Source organism: Helianthus annuus, chromosome 9 (assembly GCF_002127325.2).
Source record: "Helianthus annuus cultivar XRQ/B chromosome 9, HanXRQr2.0-SUNRISE, whole genome shotgun sequence".
Taxonomy (NCBI): Eukaryota; Viridiplantae; Streptophyta; class Magnoliopsida; order Asterales; family Asteraceae; genus Helianthus; species Helianthus annuus.
In genome coordinates, this window is record NC_035441.2 from 49,169,008 (window position 1) to 49,178,933 (window position 9,926).

The window sequence follows — 9,926 nt, forward strand, 5'->3', positions numbered from 1 at the left end:
TCTCGGAACAGTTGAACTTTATGTGAAAATTTAAGTGGATCAGTATACTAACAATCTAAGTGAATTGTTTAGAACTTAAAATGTTAAAAGCTTAACGGTGTTGGTGATTTGTCTCAAAAACTGATATGATCCTCTTACACAAACTCATAAAAATATTGTATGTAGATATTTCTTTATTACATCTTGAAAATTAAAAATCCAAAACGATTTAAGTGTGTTTTAGCATAAAGTTTTGAAAATCCAAAAAGATTTTATTTCATTTTATTTTCGACAACTGATGATTGAAAAGCTGATATTCAAAATTCCAAGTGCTAAACATGATGAACAAATGGTTTAGAAAAATTGCTTGAAAAGAAAAAAATACTATGTTTACAAGTGGTTCATCAGAGATTAACATTGTAAAATCATTTATTGACTGATTAATACCTGCAAGTGGTAAATAAATTTGTCAAATTTTAAATTTGTGAAATTTATTTTGAAGTAGAGGATGTGCAGGTAAGCCAGGTTTCAATTCCTGAGAAGTTCGTGATTAGAGAGAGCCAGGTTTCGATCTCAGAATCTGAGCAGGATGTGAGCCAGGTCACGATCTAGAGCCTGTGAAAGCCAGACTACGATCCCAAGCACAACTTAAGGGGGAGTCTGAAGTTGTATAGAGCCAGGTTCTGATCTTGGATCTGTGGTTTTCTGATCAACGTAAGGAATCAAGAGATCTGATCAAGAGAATTAGAGTGAGATAATAGCCAGGTTGAGATCCTGGAAATGAAGAGAAGAAAGAAGATTGAGGATGCTTTACATTGTTAGATACTTTGGAAGAGTTCGAGAAGACTGATAAAAACTGAAGATTGAAGACTCGACACTGAAGACTTCGTCAACATCCGAGGGGGAGTCTGTTGGTGCATACGTCTGTCGACTTCGTCTTGTATCGAGTCTTGTTTTAGAATAGATAGAACAGGGCACGTAGTACGAGAAAAATGTCAAAATGTGTGTTTATGGCTATTTCGCACGAAATGACACATGTGTCATTTCGTACGAAATCACTTGGCTAATTCGCACGAAATAGCTATTTCGTGTGAAAGTGATTTCGTGCCAGCCATTTCGTGCGAAACCAAAACCCTATAAATACCTGAGGTGCCTTGTCATTTGTAACTTTCCAGTTTCAGTACCGAACTGCTGCCGAAGTGTCTACTCGCTGTAAAACTTTAATAAATCAATCAAAAGACAGTTTAAAGTGTATATCTAGCCGAATTACCTCAATACGTTTGTTTCCGCCTCTCGTATTGAGCAAAAACTCTTCTGATCGACTCATTCGGGTCAGAAAACGATCCTACAACAATAACCAATACTTAGTGAATTAACCATGATATAATCACTAGTGATCTACCGAATCCAAAAGTGTGATGTTACGAAAGTGATTCTTGCTCCAAGTAGACAACATTGGTTAGTGGTAGAACGAAGTCGATCGGGGCACAAGGTTTTGTCCTCTGAAATGTGAGTGAAATGGATCTGTAGAAGTTGTGTGGTAGTTGATGGAATGGATGTTTAAGTGGGAAGTATGAGCCCCTATTTATAGTTGCAAAATCTGCCTAAGCACGACCGCGCATCATGAAGCACGGTCGTGCCATGATGTTGTCCCCACCGTACTTGTACTATTTTTCAGTCTTGGTTGTCACCACCATGCATGTGCGCGCGAACGGGCGTGCATCAATTCTAGGGCTATCTTTGGGAGCCATGGGCGACCCTGTATGCGGCGACTTTGTTCATTTTTCTTCCGTTTTTCTCTCGTTTATCACCAATACGCCAAATGTCCTTGCAATTTCACAAAGAAAGATATTAAGTTCTAGATCGTGTGAAAATAAATATGCATAAATAATGGTACATTAGAGCAAATCTCTTACACGTATGTATATTGTTCATCAACCTAGTTCTCTTGTCATTGACAACATAATGTACATGGCATTTCATTATGTGTCTATGCATATGTAAACGAGTGAATTAAACAAGCCTCATTGAACGAAAATAAAAAACAAACTAGATAGGTGTTTGTATTATTTCGTTTAACTAAATGAATAATAAGTATTATTCATGTTAATAGATTGTTAAAGAAAGAAATATACATAATTGAACTATTCATCACACTTTAGGTTCCTTTGCATACTTAAACAACAAAAGTAGAAACTTAAAAATTTATAATACCTATGGATTTCTATTTATTTCTTTTTGGCTCTCATTCAAAACAACTAAGAAAAGTTTAAACAATTGAACATATCGATTTCTAGTTTTTATAATTTAACATCAAAATAAAAAAGTTCCTTTAAAAGTTAATAATGAAAGTTGACCACTTTATTTTTTCAAAAAACAAATTGAAATTTCAATTTCTAGTTCTTAAAAGTTTTAACATCAATATAAAAAGTTCCTCTAAAAGCTAATAAAGAAAGTTTGACTACTTTATTTTTCAAAAACAAATTAAATTTTCAAAAATAATAAAACAAAACTGTATTATTATGATTAGCCATTGTCATACTAACGTCTTATACACACGATACTCATGAAAATCGAAACTATAATTAGCTAACTATTTCAATCAAATCTTAAATGATGTTGATTTATTGAACAACAAAACCATGAGGGTCATTTTCCGTTCTCACGTGGGTTGTGATCAGGCACGACCCCCAAAAATATCAATCAATTAAATATATAAATAATAATTAAATATCACTATTTAGTACGATTCAATATGTTTGTATCATATTTTAATAGTACAAAATGAATACATATATATTACACGTGGCAGTTTTCTTGCGACGATTTTACCTAGAAATGGAATCCGACAACATGAATGTGTCAATTTTGTTAACTTTAGTGGTTCTTTTTAATATACTAAAGCAATAATAAAATGCTTTTTATATATTAAAATAATAATAAAATGCCCATCTACCCTTGTTTACCCTATCATTAAATAGTTTTCAAGTTAGTCTTATGTTGGATTAAATAGTTTTTCGTTCCTTTGTTTTTGTGTTTTTTCTAGTTTCTTGCTGGCTCTATATACATAAATATAAGTTTGGTTGCCGTTAAAAAAATTGTGAATGAACTAAGAAGGGTGAAGGGGTTAATGATTATTAAATCATTAAAATTTGTTATGTAGCAACTAGTAAGTTTGAATGTTAAACACGAGTTGAACTATCCGAACTGTCGTAGAAACAAACACGATTTTTGAGGATTACAAGACTACTAATGGCGGAAACATTATGTTTTTAGACGAAAACATGAATTGTAGACTATACGCAAAACTGTAAATTCAATACGTTTTAAAAAGAATTTTGTATGCGTTTTTCAGTAAAAACATAAGTTTTCTTATCATAGATAAAGAAAGAACCGATCCGCCTACCAAAATGGTTATGGTCCCGTCACTATGTACATGGGCGATTTTTGCTCGTTAGAAAGAGGATGTTTTTCGCAATTTATATAAAAGAGACGTTTTATATTAATATTGTTGATTGATGAGACATCTGGATTTGATATCATGATACTAAAAGTTGTTTTGATATCTTAGATACATTATCAATAAAGTTGTTATTCTGTAATTTAAAACTCTAATAAGTGTATACATCTTCAATCCGTTAATCTTTTGATATAAGAAACTTTTTTGAGACGAAGGATGTATCATATTATTTGATTTATATATATATATATATATATATATATATATAGAGAGAGAGAGAGAGAGAGAGAAAGTGTATCGTACATTTTGTCTTAACGTACGAAGCATACGCAATGACAAATTCGCATGTTATAACAAAGGTCGCATGCTGTAAAAAATGAATATCGCATGTTCAAAAAGAGAAAAAAAAAAACAAATCGCATGTTTATAAAAAAACAATTTCGCATGTTAATAAAAAAAATCGCATGTTGGTTCGAAAACCTATTATAAACTTTTTTTCGTATGTTGATACTGAATCTCGTACTCTTCGTACGTTAAGGCAATTTATACAATAACCAGCCTCTATATATATATAAGTGTTTATAGATTGCAAGTTTGTTATTCTTGCAAGTAAAATAACAAAAACACGTATAGAAGAAAATAATGATGGCTCAAAGAGTCACATAAAACTTTAAAACAAATATGTTATTGGTACGATTAACAATGAACCCTATTGTAATTTGAATAAACATGAGCTAGATTTTTCTTACCAGTTTCTAGGTTTTATAAATCGCTAATATATTATAACATTTTATATTGGTTTAGTTTTTCTGTTAATAATTTTCTTTTTAGGAAAACTTACAAAAATAATAATATTGTTAGGTCTTTGTCAATTGAGGATCGCTGATTGCTGATTGCTTTTTATATCTATCTATCTATCTATATGAAATACAAAATATATATATATATATATATAGGGTAGGGTTCTAGAGTGAACAAGGGTTAAGTTGTGAACAAAGTGAACAAATCCTAGCCATTGGTTTTGTTAGATCTTTAGATTAGATTTTAAATCAATTTATTAATTATATATTTAAATATAATAGGTATTATTAATAGGGGGTTATTTTAGTCAAATTACAAACATTTAAATATGGAAACAAGTAACCATTAGTTAGGATTTGATACTGAGATATATCTCCCCTCGTAATATTAGTTGCTATCTATCAAATTGTAACTAAATAGCCTTGAATCTAGAAACTTTTCAGAAAAGTGTCTTTGAAAAACCCCTAAACGGCGACCAGAAGATTCAAGAAGGAGAATCAATCCGGCGACGGTAGAGAAGTTAGGGTTGACGAAAGTAAGTTTATACTACATTACACTGATTGTTGGTGAATGTTATTGTTAATTTCGGTTAATTTTTTATAAGCGAAGAGTTAGGGTTTGTTCAATCTGTTAGTTTCGAATCAATATGGTGGTGTGTTATATGTTTAATACAACGATGTTCATATAATAATGTAATTTTGATGATTTTTCAATCGATTTGATGATAACATTGTGCCGGCTGAATGTGGGTTATGAATCGGTTGTTCGACGGTGCACTCTGTCGCCGGAAATTCTGATTCTAGCCATGGTTTGGGGGATGAAGATGTTCTTCTTATGTTGGTCATAATTTTCCGGTGTACACATGCGGTTACAGTAGTTGTTGTGTACATCAATCTTAGGTACACAAGTGTAGATGGATTTGGTTATATTGTACAGCAGTTGTATTTGTGTGTGTATGTCAGTTTTTTTTTCATAGGAAAAAGGTAAAAAAGATAACTTTGGGTTTTTAATTATGTTAAGAAAAAGATTAAAAAGTACACATATGTACAGGGTGTAAAATCGTTGATGTACTCATGTGTATAGCGTTCATAAGAGTTTCGAATTTTAGTTCCTTGAATGCTATTGATTTGGGTAAAAGTATAAGAATGGACACATGTGTATTTGTTGAATGTTAATTTTCTGAATGCCAATGTATAAGTGTGTACACATGTGTATATTGATGTTAAGCTGATTTGACCTAGATATGATCAGTACACTGCAATTTTTTTTGAACCATATATTAGTTTTGTCCTGTGTACACATGTGTATATACATTTTATTCAACTAAGTAAATCTGTGTACTCATATGTATGTTCCTTGGTACACATTTGTGTACTATGTATGGTCTGGTGTACACTTATGTATTAACTGGGTTTAAGATTATTATAAAGTTCAGGTTTTGTACATTTGTGTATTAACAGTATGTAATTGATTCAGGTGTTAAAATGGCTAATGAAAAAACAGGGCATAATGTTACATTTGTTGATGGAGCAAAATTGATGTGCTCCCATGCTAACACGCTCCAGGATCATAATGGCTAAAGTATGTTGTGAAGATGTGAGTGCTCCCATGCTAACACGCTCTGCGATCAAGTAATGGCTGAAGCGGTTGCATACAACGTGGCGAATATGTTTAATATTTAAAACGCTCCATGTAGAGAACAATATGTTTATGACAATTTTTTTTATTTTAACCATATGTGGTTACGTGGTTAGGTTGGTTTTTGTTTTTATGATGGAAACTGGATGTTTGGTTTAGTTTTATTCTAGTATTGGATTAATTTTTGTGGACTAACTGTATATGTGTAAATCCATCAATACTTTTATTACCTCAATTAATAAGAAAACATCTCTGCTTGTTATTATAACCTGTACAGACCACCATTTTACAATTGACCCATTCAAGAATCTCTAAAGTACATCTGTGTACTTAACTAGAATAAAACTAAAACAACCATCCAAACAATCAACCTGGTGTACACCTGTGTAACGACTGCTTATACACATGTGTACAAAGTGTACAACCTTTTGTTCAGCCCAACTGTTGAATTGATCAAATTACCAGACCCGAATACCCAATCAAAGAATTATGAAGTTTTGAACACCCCATCATTACATATGGTTTATATTTATAAAGCTGAGATGTGAGTTCAATTAAGGTAATGTATTCACCTACACAATGCACCCATCAAAGCTATTCTTCAAATGGGTGGAAAAACACCTAAAACTCTAAAACCTAAACCCAAAGCGCTAGTGCAATCGCGCAGGAGCTTAAAAAGACGAATTTCCCCTTCGCCATCCAAGTGTTGCTCTACCGTCATGTTCTGCATCATCTCATAACGTATGATCCTGTTGATCACGACGTAAATAATTTATGATAATGTGGATTACAAAAATATTGATATATCGGGAACTGAAGGGTAAATTTGGAAATTAGTCGACAAAAGTGTACCAGATCATCTAGGCGAGGCTCCACAAGAACATAAAGTGGTACCCCATTGAGCTTCCAATTACCCTGTTAGAAACAAGAGGTTTATATTTATCATCCATTTACCACCATAAATACAAACAAGTAAACTACCAGATTGATTATAGCTGGGAAAAGTTATTAGCGAATAGATCTAATAATAGTATGCGAAGCGGAACAAATTTGGCAAACTACAAGATTTATGGGTACCTGGCAATTTTCACAGGTTGCGAAGCGGAACAAATTTGGCACCAAAAGTTAGTGCAATTGGAGGACCAAATATATACCTTCTAGCTTCAACTCCTGCACATTAGAATCTTACAGTGAGAAAAACTCTATAATTAGTAACAAGAAACAAGTTTTAGGACTATTTCTTAGTATCCAAATAACTAAATAAACTTATATTTTTAACATAAAAAACTTTTAACAGCCTAACTTTCTGATGAACAGCCTAACATCGCATAAAAACAGAGCAAGATCGCATATAAACATTTTTGTGGTTGAAAATCGGATGATTAAACAACTATGACAACTTCAATCTGATATTTATACACCCGATGAACGAAACCCTAACTTTCCGATTTCTTATAATTAAAAAGAAGTACCAAGCATACACAACTGAAAACGATGTACTGAATGTAAACTTACCACTGCAGATGGTGTAGATAGAGAACGAGATTGATGTTGATGATGATGATCTGATGATGTTCTAAAACCAAATCAAAGTGTAGGGAGAGAACGAGATTGATGTTGATGATGGTGATCTGATGATGTTCTAAAACAAAATTGAATTGTAGAGAGAGAACGAGGTTGATGTTGATGATGATGATCTGATGATGTTCTAAAACAAAATCGAAGTGTAGAGAGAGAACAAGATTGATGTTAAAAAAGATAACGTAAGATATGCAGGGAAATAGGAATTGTAACTGCAATTGGTTTATGGAAAGGACTTAAAAAAATAATTTATTTAATTACAATCTTGCCCTTTTTATCAAGAATTGAAACCAATGGTTGAGATTAGTTCACAAGGTTCACAACCAAAGATGTTGTTCACTCATGATCCCTATCCTATATATATATATATATATATATATATATATATATATATCACGTATCTATTGTGATGTACAAGCTGACCAAGGTTTTTTACTTTTTTTTTATGTAAAGACGAAATTTTTACCACTTAACTTATTATAAGGGTGTAAGGGGTGCTCACCTAATAGGTGAGTCCCCCATCTTACACATAGCCAATCACATGGTGCCACGTCAACTCACCTAATACACTCCTCTAATACCTTGTTTTGATGGCGGCACTCACCTATTAGGTGAGTTGTTTTTTTTTTTATTCTCTAAAATAATGCATGTTTTATAAATTAAAAAAAGATTAGTAAAAATAAAAATTAAATAAAAGACATTTCATTAAATTAAAAAAAAAACATTCGAACTAGAAAAAAAGATACATTCAACCTAAAAAAATATAAAAACAAACTACTCCTCGTCCGAATCAACTTCAAGGTGAGGCAAATCTAAACTTCCGAGATGCTCAACGAGATCGTGTTTTAGCCTCCAATGCGTGTCTTCGTCAATGAGCTCCGTATAGGCTGTATCATCGAAGACGGGTTCGACTGGAGGATCTTGAATATGAACCGGTGCTATCGCCCTTCCGTCGTCTTTTATAATCATGTTGTGTAAAATAAGGCACGTATACACGATGGACCTTATTTTTTTCACCGTTTTCGAACGCATTGGACGATTTAGTATTCCCCACTTCGACTTTAACACACCAAACGCCCGTTCCACATCTTTTCTTGCGGCCTCGTGTTGCCTCTTGAATTTTTTTTCGTTCGGGTCGTGTGGATATGGAAAAGACTTCACAAACACGGACCAAGTAGGGTAGATCCCACCAGTAAGATAATACCCGCGTTTGTATAAATGGTTGTTCACTTGAAATGGACAATTTGGCGCCGTTCCATTTCGTTGAGCAAGAAATAACGGAGATTGTTGCAGCACGTTGATATCGTTTTGTGAACCCGCTGGCCCACAAAAAGCATGCCAAATCCACAAATCTTGAGACGCTACCGCTTCTAACATAACCGTCGGGTATTGATGATCGCCTCTCATGTATTGTCCACGCAATTCTGTGGGGCACATTCTCCAGACAAAGTGTGTACAATCGAGACTCCCTAACATGCCAGGTAGGTGATGCCTATCCTCATGAGCCTGATACAATAGCGCGATGTCGTGGCTCGTTGGTCTACGTAGGAATTCACCGCCATACCTTAAATTAAATAAAAGACATTTCATTAAATTAAAAAAAAAGACATTTCATTAAATTAAAAAAAAAACATTCGAACTAGAAAAAAAAAATAAATTCACCGCCATACCTTTTACAAACCGTCTCGCAGAAATATTCAAGGCACTCACGAGAGGTCCTTTCAGACATATTTAAATACTCGTCCCCCTCGTCTGGTGGGTTACCGGTTGCAAGTTGTTTAATTGCCGAAGTAACCTTTTGCAACGGTGTAAAGCTTTTCTTCATTCTCCCGTCTAAGCCTTCTTGAAACCACTCGTCATACGCTTCCACGTCACTAACAATTTTTAGGAACAACGACTTGGACATACGAAACCTGTGACGAAAAGTATCTTCACTAAATTTTGGATTTTCATCGAAATAATCGGCCATGAGTGTCTCGTGGCCCCCCACACGATCCCGACGGACATATTTTTTTTTACTAGACGATGCCGTGTCTAGTAGCTCCGCTTGTTGGATGAGATTTTGGAAGAAAACTAAGCTACTATCGCTTGACGACGTATCGCCATCGTCGGGAAAGTCGGGTATGGGAGAAAGAAACGGGAACTTGGAATCCATTTTGTGTTTAAAAGATATAAAAGTTTTAGAGTTTTGGTGTTGGTTTGTTGTGGATGTGGTAAAAAATGGATTAAGATTGGTTAGTATATATATTGTTTTAAAAAAAATTGATTTTTTTTTTTTTTAAAAATTCGACCGTTTGTAAACGGTCAAATCTCGATCATCGTGCCATTTCCAAGCGGTAACCCCACACCCATTTCCAGCCCCGATTCGGGACCCCGCGGGGATGGCGGCGGTGTTCCCGATCGGGGAAATGGTTCACCGAGGCCCTCCCCGATTGCGCCCCGTATACCCTAATGTTTTTTTTTTTGG

At 34.0% G+C, this 9,926-nt stretch overlaps 2 long non-coding RNA genes across 2 annotated transcripts; one reads left to right on the plus strand and one right to left on the minus strand.

The window, feature by feature from the left end:
- The first annotated feature begins 4,665 nt into the window (after positions 1–4,665).
- On the plus strand, positions 4,666–6,036 carry LOC110874292. Its single transcript, XR_002555818.1, has 2 exons — positions 4,666–4,775; positions 5,717–6,036. It is a non-coding gene; the product is annotated as an uncharacterized LOC110874292 (long non-coding RNA).
- Positions 6,037–6,404: 368 nt separating this feature from the next.
- LOC110874291 lies at positions 6,405–7,042 on the minus strand. Its single transcript, XR_002555817.2, has 3 exons — positions 6,956–7,042; positions 6,731–6,793; positions 6,405–6,627 (listed from the first exon to the last, which is right to left on the minus strand). It is a non-coding gene; the product is annotated as an uncharacterized LOC110874291 (long non-coding RNA).
- Between the last annotated feature and the right edge of the window lie 2,884 nt (positions 7,043–9,926).